This window comes from Scomber scombrus, chromosome 11 (assembly GCF_963691925.1).
Source record: "Scomber scombrus chromosome 11, fScoSco1.1, whole genome shotgun sequence".
In the NCBI taxonomy this organism is placed as follows: domain Eukaryota; kingdom Metazoa; phylum Chordata; class Actinopteri; order Scombriformes; family Scombridae; genus Scomber; species Scomber scombrus.
The window spans coordinates 1,589,119-1,601,984 of NC_084980.1; positions in this window are offsets into that span (position 1 = coordinate 1,589,119).

Here is a 12,866-nt window from a genome sequence, read left to right on the forward strand (position 1 = left end):
TGTGGGCTGTAGCCCAACGTAAAAGGCAAATATTCGAAAACAACTCCATCAAAGTAGATGATAATAAAACAGGGTGCAGTACAGCATTAGATCAAGCTGAACACTTTGGCTTACCTTCATATTGTAAGATTTCAGCAACACCTGCAGCTGCAGAAAACCCAAAGACATGCTCTGCCTTTGAGGTGTAAATGTTCTTGATGATTTACAATGCACATAATAAAAACATCCTCACTGTCAAGTTATTTGTCTCATAGGTTTTGAACTCTGGTAAGTGCCATTTGTGGGTGTTTTCTTGAAATGACAGGTGATGTAGTGTTATCAGCTTTGACACAACACACAGAGAAAACCATTTAGCATAACAAAGCTGTGTTGTCTTCTGCTGTATCAGCTGTCTGGAGGAACAGCAGTGAAGTTAGTTTGAACCACAGGCTGCTCTGTGTTAAAAGATAAAGAAGACAAACAACAAGTGAAACTGACAGCCAGCTCATGAATACTTAATTCTGTCTGCAAATATACACAAAAGAGGAACGTGTGAGCCATAGCAGGGGACGTTAAAGCAGTAGTTAAACATTTTAGGAAACATGCTGATTTATATTGTTGTATACATTGTACCTGTTAATCATATGCATTATGTTTTTGATGTCTTCAAAGATGGGATAGTAATCAGTTGCACAGTCAGTTACACTAGGCCCTTCTCACACTGTGTTGTTATCTGTACTTGTGTCCTTGCCCAACTTATGAGTCAATCAACCAGTCAACATGCGTCATCATCCTGGGGAGAAAATGATCCGATGAACTGATCTTGGCATCTCTTTAATGATTTACTGCCGGCTATCACTGATGTCTCTGTAGCATTTAGATATACGATTCCTTTTGGAGGATAAATGTTGATCTGATGTTACCACATTTCAAGTATAAAATGAACAGATCAGTCTTTATTCAATTTAGTTTTTTTCTATTAAGCTAGATAACGGTTGGGATTCTTATTGCACCTTTACTGCCTGGCCGAAAAAAAAAGTTGCCACCAAAACAAAAAGGTCACACACTTGGAATGTGTCTTCTGTTCCAACTACAGAATGAATCAAACTGCCTCCTCCTGTCCTCAGAAGTGTGTACTCCCAAATCTAACTTGCCAAGTCCGAACTAGCAAGTCTGAGCTTCACAGACTGAGTTGCTGCTTTAGCTTGATTAGTGTTCAGCAGTTTGGTCCAGTACTGCATCTGGTAATATTAGGAAATGGTAACTGGTTCAGAATAAGACAGCACATGTAGCTCTCTGTAGAGCAAATGTCACTAGCATACATGCATGTGTCTCTTGGTTTGAAGTGAAAAATAGACTGCTGTACTCATTGATGGTTTTAAAGGAATGTCATTATAACAGTAAAGAGTTTTATTTCACCAAAATCCAAAAACACTTCGTAAATTAATATACTGGTTTTAAAAGCGCTTAAATAGCATTACTTAAGAACAAATTTAAGAAATGAATAACTGATCTCTTGGTGTGAAAGTAGTCTGTCTATTTTCTTTGTGTTTGTGTTGATTAAACTGTGTCAATTGTCAGTGTATTGTGATAAATAGTGTGAATGTGTATGAGTATGCACAATGTGTAACACTGTGTGTCTGGCAGTGTAATAAGAGTGCAATGCTAAATCTCTTTAATAGTAGCTGCTTATTGTATCTGGTATGCGTTTTTCTATACATGGGTCTCAAAAGGAAATCACCTGGACTTTATTGTGTCATCCTTGAGATTTTTGTAGCTGTGGGATATTTGTGTCTCTGAAAGTTATTATTGGTGAAAGAGCAGATCATGGTGTAATCAGCTATTTGATCATTTAACAATGACCTGATTGATCACTACTCACAAAAGTGACATATTGAATGTGGCACTCACCAGCCAATGAAAGAAGGTTTGAAACAGGTTTTAAAAGAACATTTTTTTTTTTTTTAATTACTAACCTTCATCATCAAAAATATAGTTCTACTGGATATAATCACTTTAAACACAAAACAGCAAGTTGGCATTACAATAAGGGTCACACGCCCGATCTAACAACATCCAAATTGGATTAATGGAGCAGCTCTGTGCTCAATAGTGCTGACACGGGGCCCACTTACAGGAATATAGGGTGGGCTCAGAACAAAGCAGCTAAATCAAAACATTAGCTGCATATAAAACATGATTAACCTCATAGAACTAATCTAATCCTCAAAATCTACCAGCTGTACAGCAGATCCCCGGTTTAATTTCCCCAATTACCCTCATACACAAATGCTCAAGGAGCTCTACAACATACACACAAATATGTAACATTAGATTCCCACAAGACAAAATACACAATGAAATCATTCAAATGTAAACATCCATGTACCTTGAAAAGGCAGTCCATTAGGACCTACTGCTGCACCAAAGCAAGACAATCTGCGGCTGCTATTGCCACACCAGATGACGGTGTGGATCAGTGTACAACTTAACTCAATTTACTAACATTAATAAGAAAGGAAATGATCTCATGTTGCAAGTCGCAGCTTGCATGATACAAATTTAGTGGCACAAACTTCTGAAATGTAGGCAGATGGTGGAATGTTGGCTGGAGGAGTCTTGGGTGAATTTGGAATGATGGCTGGTGGGTCTGTCTGTGTATGTGGGTCATTGACGTGATGTAACCCAGTGTCAATTGGTGTAACAAGTATTTTTTTTAATAAAAATCTGATTATATAAAGGAAAATAAATTTGAACTAAAATGTGGAATAAATATAAGTTTTACATAATTTGTCAAAACTGCATAAATACTCCAAAAACCTTTCTTTTCATTAGATGTTTTTAAATGAAGTCATTATTAGTATAAGTCCACTTAAATACACTGTAGGTGGATCAGATACTTCCTATTTATCATTCTTTTGTGGTTACACCATTTGACATTTTCAGGAGCATTCAGTTTTACTTTTGGTAAAAAAAAATGGTGCAAATGTCATTTCAAATGATATAAAACCAACAAAAACACAAAATGTACATTTTAACAAAACTGATGCCGCTTTTAAAACTATTTTATAACATAGTTTTGAATTGCTCTTCTTGCCAAACCTTATTTGTTACTGACCAATTTACAAACAAACATGAGAACTTAGACAAATGGAAGACAGAGTGGTTGGACACACCTATATAGGATGTTAAAGTGAATAGTAATAAAGTTTGTATTATAGGTATCGTCTTTGTTTGATATGAACTGACCTAAAGGTCTATACCTGAGTCCACTCCAGCCATTAATGATGACAGTAAATTGCAGATGAAAGCTTTGAAAGTTAATATAAGTGGACCTCTCAGCCCAGATTAATTAGTTACATAAACCACAAATAAGCTTCCATGCTAAAATTCTAGCAGCAAGCCTGCACACCTTCAACCAGAGAATCTAATGGGAGCATGAACCTGCTCTATTTTCCGTCTATACCAGAGGTCACTAATAGGTGGGCCGCAGTCCAGATCAGGACCCGGACCTGTAACTGATGAAATATTGAGGATTGTTACATTTTGTCCAGGTGTTTCTATTTTAATGGGCGCAGCTTCTCCAGTTATTACGGTAAAAGTGGCCCTCAGAAACTCACAGACCACTGTGTATAGCCAATCTTCTCACTTGAAACTAATCAGCCAATCAAATCCGTGCATTCAGACGTGGAGAGACTTGACTGTCAGTGAGAAACACACGGAGAAAAGAGTTCATATGTGTTTAGATGTTTTGTTATAAAGTTATTAGATGTGAAATTAAGTTTATGATTTAAGTTAGGTTTAAAAGCAATTCTTTTTTATTTCCCTAAAACTAAGCATTTTATTTAAGAAGCACAATCAAAAGCTTTCTGTAATGCACTTTATTTCAAAATGCCATCTTTATTTGATATAAGAAAAAAATGTATTTATCTTATTTATTTATTTTTCACTTGAGGACATTTACATAAATTGGACCTCAGTGAATTTTAATTGAATAACCCTGCTCTATACTGTAAGCCTGCAGGTCTTAATGGTATAGTGTTTAATGGTAAGACATTATCACACACATCACAGTTGGATAATTACATGTTATTACCCTTGACTGTAAAAAAATAAGCTTCATTCAGGGAATCATGTTAGACATCCGTACCTCAGAGAAAATTATCTTTGTCTCTCAACTAAGTGTCATCTTACCCCCCCCCCCCCCCCCCCCCCCGCCCGACTACTCGCAAATACTAACACACTGCGAAAATATACCCGTACAGTATGTGCACATAATGTATATAACGCGCTGTTCAGTGCCTCTTCAACCCACTCCACTCTCTGATGAGGCAAACACGAAAGCTTAGCGTAATGCTGTTTACCAGCAATATGGTAGAGAGACACACAGAAAGAGGGGCAGAAAAAGAGAGAGGTGGCAATATAGTGATTACAAGGATGAGAGGAACAGAGTGGGTGGGTGGGTTGATAAGCAAAAAGAGGTGGGAGGTGGTACCACACAGTTCCCCTCATATCCCCCATACTAGGCAGGGGAAACAAGGGAAATGATTTATTCTTTTGCTCCTGAGGGAATAAGATCAAGAGCAGTGGGAGGAAAGAGAAGGAAGAGGAGAGGCGATGAGAGAGGGAAGTAAAGAGGTATGAAATAGTGTGGAGAAAATGAAAGAGGGCAAGGTAAGACCAGGTTGATAGGGTAGAAGAAGGGATAAGTTGAAGGGAAAATGGAAGGAGATTAAGTACGGAAAAGCCCAGATGGGAGGGGCAAAAAAGCTAAAAGGGTTAAAGCAGGAGAGAATACGCAAAGGAAGAGGAAAGAAAAAGATGGAGAGCATGTAAGAACAGAAACAGATTGGTTAGATAACAGAAAAGAAGGGAGAAGAAGAGAGAGAAGGAGTTGAGTGTTGAAGAAGACGGTCGGAAGTCTTGACTGGCAACTGAGTTCCAATATGTCTTTTATCCCAGAGGCAGTGTTAGTCGTGACCTGCGCTGGCATCACACTGACACATATTCATGAGTAATACTAGTTGTGGCATCCAACAATTCTAGCATCTTCATATATACAGGAATGTATGACAGATGCACAGAACATTTAAATATGCCTAACTTGCACCATTTAGTCCTTTGCACCCAAGGGACACACGTTGCTTAAATATTTGTACCTCTATCAACATCATAACTCAGCAGAACCTACCTTTATAAAAATACTAGTTCCTCTGTGATGTGTTAAGAAGAAAGCATCAGTACATCCACAGTGAAATCATAGGAAAAGAATGCTTCAGATTGTGGTTCATATTATATAATATTCTTATTTAAATACTTTTTCACCAATAAAAGTAAGCCAGTTTATAGTTTTTACAGTTGTATTCAAGCCTGTTGAGCAGAATGTAACTCGATGGAAAAGATTCACCATGTAAAAAGAGCTGAAACATGACATCAAACAGGGCTGCTTAGGTGAGAAGACTATATGATAACAACAAAAAACAGAGTCACTGAAGCATCATCTTGTAATTTAGGAGATTATATTGTCAGATGCCAGTTGTATGGGGGGCTTTGAATGTTAGGAGTCAAAGGAATGGGAGCAGAAGTCTGGCCTTAGAGGATGCTGTGAAAGGTTTACTAACACTGTTCATCAGGGAGATGATGGGAGATAGGAGCAGGACTGAGAGGTTGGCACCATTTGCCATGGTGGAGGGGGCAGAGGGTGCCAGAAGAGGTGAATATTAAAAAAAGGTCTTGGAAAATTAGCATTTTAATTATATACAGAATTTGTCATTTGGTTGATGCTAGTCCACAACTTCCTTGACTAGTCAGGAGCCCAGTCTGCACAAAGTGGGTGCATATTGGATAGGTGGTAAAAACCAAAAAAGTGCAAAAAAGTTTGCAGGTGCCTCTGGGAAATTCTGGGATGGCTGATTGGCAGGCTGAACCCATAAACTTTGGACATTATGAAAGAGGTGGCACTTTAATGTAGTATCTATTATTTAATTTCAGATTAAATGTGTTGAAGCACATAACCTGAATGTCTGAATATTTACTGTCTGGACTATAAATGTAGTGCTTCATTCATTCAAAAAAAAAGAAACATTGCCTATAAACATTATGCAGCCAAAAGACTGAATTTGTCAAAGCAATGTACTTAAAACAATTTAGTATATAAATAACGTTTTTAGGAGACAGGGGTTGATCTCTACCATCCATTGTATATGATTTGAACATGGCAGTAGTTCTGGTCTCTGCAAGGCTAGAAAGTCCTACTTGGGGAGAAGATGCTGGTCCATCCTACTGGCCTCCAGTTCTCTAAAGGACCAATGTTTGTATTGTATATGTAAGGATTGTTTGTTTTTTTTTCGAACTGAAGATATTGCAATATTGTGGGCTGTGTATTAACCAGTATACTACTGCAGCACCCCTGAAGGAGGTGGTGCTTGAATAACCACACAGCTGTGGCACACACTGTTTTAAGCCTGAAAATGGACAATCCTAGTATAATTAATAGAAATACTGCAGATTTAGTGAAAAAACATCTTATTTTAATTATATTGAATATTTGTGAAAAAATACTACTGAAATCAAAAATCTAAAAGTTGCTGTACCTAATCCTGTAACATATGCTCAGAATTCCTATAACATTGTCACTATTCCACTGATTTATCATGAAAGTAATAACAAGTGAAGTCTATGATATTATTGGAAAACTCAGCCTGAAAGACTGACCAACAAGCAGAAAGCCAGACTTATTTTAAATGATTTTTTTCTTTCTTGCTCCCTTCTTTCCCTTATTTTCCACCTCCCTATTTACTGTGTTTTCATGCTTTCTTTCATCACCCCTTCCCATTTCCTCTATCCCTACATGGTGCCAAGTGTCGGGCTGCGACAAAGGTAAGCATGGCAGGCTGTAGACATAATGTACCAACCTTGGAAGCTTCCATCAGATACAGGGAGAGCACATTTCCTGAAAGTACCATAACAACAATAAGAACAAAAATAAAGGCCTGCTCCACTGATGAGAGAGTCTGGACGTTTTTAAAAAAAGTTGTTTTGTAACAGAAATAAATGAGCCATTTTGCCCAGACAACATTCATAAGAGGGAGGTCGCTGGCTGAAAGAGTTCCTATTCTGTCAAAGGTAAGTTAACCACGTTGTCTGTTGTGTTTGTAAGATTGTGCGATTTATTCTGATGGCTGTGATTTGCAGGCTCTATTGAAAATCTACAAGTATTTTTATCTGATCTTCTATTTGATTGGTTGGTTCATCTGTTTGGACAGCATAAAATAGGTCACCTGTCCTGTACTACCTGAGGTGCCACATACTGGATTTACACCAACATGAATGGACAGAATAGAAATAAACTGCACAAACACTGGGATACAAAATAATACGGCCAGAACATAGCACAACATGCCGTAGAGAATATATGCAAAATGATCATTTCTTCTTCAGTGATCAGAGGCCTGCAGGACAAAACAAGTTCTGCTCAGGATGTTTTCACACCAACAGCATTTAGTGCGCTTTAATCGAACCGTAGTTCGTTTGACTCCTTGTTTTGGTTCGTTTGTGTCGGTCAGAATGCAACAATCACACTCAGGTCCGCACCAAATGAACCGGTCCGACACCTCAAAAATAGGTGTTAGTGGTCTCGATCCGCACCATCTGGTGGTGAAAAAGCAACCTGAAACAAATAGGTAAAAATGATCTACTTGATCTACTATAATGAATTATGCGTATGGGGGCAGTGAATTATGGATATAATTATACATTTCATTTCATATATTTTATATTTCATTTATATTTCTTCCTGAAGTGACGTGCAATGCGTTTTCGGCGACTCCAACATCATCAGATCATTTTCCAGTCACAGTTGCACCTCATTTTCAAACTGTAATATTTGTTTTTTCTGTGCAGGTTGTTAACAAAAGAGGAAAATGAAGGAGATAAACACCAAAGTGACCTATGAGGAGTAGTCATTACGTATTTTGAAATAAGCGTATGTGAAACTGAACCGTACCAAAGTCAGTACACTACATTGGAACAATTTATAGCCTGCTGCGGACCAAACAATGAAACTATAGGTGTGAAAACGCGGCTGACTGCACTGAGGCTATCAATAATGATCCTGAATAACTCATCACTAAGTTAACTGTGGATTTTGCAATCCAGCTACAAGCTCATTTATGTGACCGAGAACTATGAGTGAAGTATGTGAAAATGAGGTGAAATGTATACAATATAATCAGATAACTAGAATACAATAAAGTTCATGATTAAATTACTCTGAACACATAATAGACATGAAAAAAGTTAGAAGTAATGTAAGACTAAGCGTAGAGGAGAGAGGTGCACTAAAGTAGTTCAATCAGGAGAGACCAGAGATAAAGTAAAATATGTTTATTATGCAGATGATATTAATGATTAGGTATTGTCATAGTCATTGGTGCTTGGACTCTGCAGGGAGAATTTTTGAATCGAAGGACGTAAGTCCTGAGCATCAGCATGATAGATCCCCCAAAAGAAGGGCCCAAGCCCCAGAGGAAACACAGCCTAAAATTATCCCCCAAAGAAGGAAAAGAATGATTACTTACCAAGCAGCGAGGAAACTACTTTGATTAAATCGCACAAAAGCTGCAAAACTAAATCTGAGATTAAACATAATGCGCAAAATATATTAATACAGATGCAGGAGATGAAAAGCATCTAACCCCTAATGGCAAGAGGTCAGCAATCACATAACAAATGTAGATGTTACAGAAGGTGAGCATGTAGCCAGCAAAGGCCAGAAGCAGATATGCAATAGACAATCAGAGTTTAGCCAGTATGCTAGGACAGAGATGTACTGTATATATGTATCTACTGATAGATAGATACATATATACTTTATTGATCCCAAGCTGGGAAATGACAGTGTAGCAGCAGCATTACACGGACACATAGTGGCGATACATATACTACGATATACTAAACACGGTAACTATACATACATACATAATGGATGATGAGCATGAAGCCAGCAATGGCTATTGTTCAGTAATGACCCGATGATGATAGAGCCTGCAAAGCAGTGGCGGCTGGTGACAAAAATGTTTCGGGGGGCGCAGTTTGATGGTTGGTGGTCCTAGGGTTAGTGTCAAATAAGCCGTAGCACCACTTCATACCGCAGCAAAAAAATAAAAATAAGAAAGAAAAAACTAATCTAAAAACAACACAACACACTATAATGTCCCCTGGTTTGTCCCAGTATAGTATCTCTGACCCACAGAGAGAGGAATAAAACATTATAACCAGGCATGATAAAATGTCCATTTCACTCACATCACCTAAAGATACCAGCAGTTAAAGCAGAGTTACCAATAAGGTAATATGCTTAAAAAGAGACACCACCTATATTTTATTTATTGTGTCTTCAGTCCTGATTTCACTGTAATCTGTTAGTTGTTGCAATACCTAAACATGACAATAGATGGCGCATTAAGCACTATACACTGCTGTGATTAGGCATAATTTATTTAACTTATTTTAATAATGAAATGTACCCCAAATCAACTGTAATAGTCAAAATTACTTCCATCATTTCTTATCCTGCATTTATGCATTTTAGTTTTTTACACTTCATAGTTATGTCTTTTATAAAGTATTTTTTAACACTTTACAATATTAATAACAGCAATGCAGCTACTACCTGATCTTTTATATGTCCTGTTGGAGCTGCTGGATGCAGCAACTGACTGAATCTATGTTCCTCTTCTGGAGCTTGGCATAGCAGAGGTCTACATGTGGCCAGATGTGGTGAAACAGCTGCAGAAAGAGCTCAGCAATGCTAAGTCTGCTAAAAACAACTTAGCTCCATGCTATTGTCTCGATGACTGCAGCTTTCTGTTTGATTTTTTTCAGAGAGATGTTTTAGGTCTCGTTCCCCTGTCGTTGTCCACAACGTTTCGGTGCTGACACTTTGAAACAGCAAACAGATAAAGCAATAAAAGGAATAACTCACACTGCATCCAGCTAGCCAGCTCCGTTTATCATAACAGCAGCAGGAGAAACTCTCAGCTCCTCCATCACCTGCTGCTGCTTTATCCTCTTTCTCTCTTCTAGTGAAAGTCTTGTGAAATTATGTTTTTGTAGAGAAATTACAAAATAATCTTCTTTAATTTCCGCGGCTCCACTTTAACGTCATCTCCTGAAACTACCGTCAGCAGGAGTTTGGGTGACAGCAGCTGACGGGAGGGCGTGAATGACAGCCGGAACTGTCCAATCACAGTAGATTAAAAAACATGAAACAACAACAATTCGCTGCCATTAAAAGTGGGCGTGTCCGGGGCGCACTGAGCTGCGCCCCGTGGGAAACGTGACGCAGGCCAATGAGAGAGCAGCCTCAGGTCATGTGCTTGTCAAAAGTTTGAGGGCTTGCATTGACTCCCATTAGGCCGGCGCCCCGCATACAGGAAGTACATATAGAAATTAATAAAATACAATTTGGAATCGATTTATAATGAATGCTGACAGGTGCTGAGAGACTAACAGGCGCATTTTACAAGCAAATACTTTTGATTTCATAATGATTTAGCTTTATCTAATTAATTTATATTTAAAATGTTTAAGTAGACTTTCTCTAGATATTTTGATGGGGCGGCGCCCCAGCGCCCCGCATTGACCAGCCGCCACTGCTGCAAAGGCTTTTGGTCAGCAATGACCCGATGATGTTGGAACATGCAAAGCTTTTGGTCAGCGATGACGGTAGAGCCTGCAAAGGCTTTTGGTTAGCAATTACCTGATGACACCTTCTGTGTGGAGTTTGCATGTTCTCCCCGTGCCTGCATGGTTCTCTCCGGGTATTCTGAGATGGGAGCTTCCGTGAATGTAACGGGGTCGGCAAAGTAGTCCAAGTTGCGTAATATATGATATGCATGATGGAGTGGTGTAGTTGTTGAACTGTAGTTGCTGCTGGCAATAGTATAATCAACATTTTTCTATGTAAACTAGGGATGTCTGATAATATCGGCCCTCCGATATATCGGCCAATATTAGTAAGAATGTAATATCAGGAAGTATCAGTATCGGTTTTATAACCAATGTTTGTTCTGTAGGCTTCAGCATTTCCAAGCCTGTATGAAGCAGCATGGGACATTTACCGGCATGTGCTTGAAGACGTATAACAACACGCTACACTTGTGGATCGCTAACTGTGGCTAACAAGCTTGCTCGCCAGGTGCATGACGTTATGTCTGTGGTTTGGAACTATTTCCAAGTGTGTCCTACAGATAGTAAATTTGCAATTTGCAATGACTGCAAAGCAGCATAAAAAAATATGGCAGTGCCATATTTTCCCCCATAACTTAAGTTGAAGTTGTTCTCTTATTTTGCACAGACAGTGTATATCTTTGGAAATTCATATTACATGTATGTACGCATCCAGTGGGGCATCACGCAGCAGGTAGACAGTCGGCCAGAGTCAGCGTCCTTTCCACTCTTCCGTTACCATTGAGATTTAAAAAAAACAACAACAATCCCACAGCAGGTAGACAGTCAGCCAGAGTCTGTGGAATCAGCGTCCTCTCCATCCTTCCGTTGCCATGGAGATTCCATTGCCATAGAGACCTCAAAACGTAGCAGGTAATTAAACAGATTACACAAAAGAAAATATCAAAAACATATCCCCAAAAAGCTGCTGGCGAGCGATGACAATAGTATATTTTATACTATTGTAAAACTGTGAAAAAGACCTCAGTGATTTTAGTTGAATATACCTGTGATAGGCGATGAGCATGTAGCCAGCAATGGCTAGAGACAGATACAATGCTAGATGACCATTTAATTAGCAATCAGTGTTGGGTGTAACGCGTTACTGCAATCACATTACATTTACCTGTAATACAGTCTAGTCAGTAATCACGTACAGTTACTGAACAAAAAATATGCTGTAACTTGCGTTACATTAGTTTTTCAATTATGTACAAATCGGGCGGATAAAAGAAGAATTAGAAAGTGCTTCTATGCACGCTTGTGGTGCAACTGCCTGATCTCTAATAGAGCTAATAGATAACACTCACAGACCCACCGTGTTGCTCAAGCTGAGTGTATGCAGACACCGACCAAGCAGCCAAAACTTTTGTGTTGCCCGTCCACCTTCGTTTTTCAGAACAAACTCAGTACACTGATAATAGTGAACGGAGGGCCGTCAGACAGAACACTTTGATATCTGGACCGGTGTGGTGTCAGGATGGCAACACCATCTAGTGCGCTCGTGTAGAGTCTCTTTAGCCCAACCAGTCTTGTGCTGACTTTCCCCATGCTGCCAGCAATTCCAGAGACAGATCCGGATGAGAAAGGTGATGCAAAGTAGCCAGCAATGGCCAGAGACAGAGAAGCAAGAGATGATGGGTGGTCAACCAGCAATGCTGCTAGTGAGCAATGACCTGGACGGCAGCACGCTGCTGGAATGGAACAAGCCTCGATCCGCTGAATTGAGATGGAAAGAAAGTTAGACGATCATACGAGGTGCCTAATCTAAGATGAAATGAAATACTGAGCATGGCTTTTTATTTTTTATAAACTTGGCCAACGGAACCTGTTGCATGATGGCCACAGCCAGTAATGCTGACATCAGGTTTTATTGGACACTGACTAGAAATACATGCATCACGATTGAATTCAGCCTCATTGACCAGATTAGAGAACAGCTTAACAATGTGAGACAAAACATGAACCACCAACCACCAGTTATATGCAATGTTTACCATATGTATAGCTAGTTGGATGCTATAGCGTAGATGACCAACCTAGATGTTGAAGAGGCACTTATGACCTTGCATGTCTGCTGAGGTACATGACGTATTATGACCTGAATTAAACTAAAGAATCTTAAACGATGTTAGAGGCAACCCTAACCCTAACCC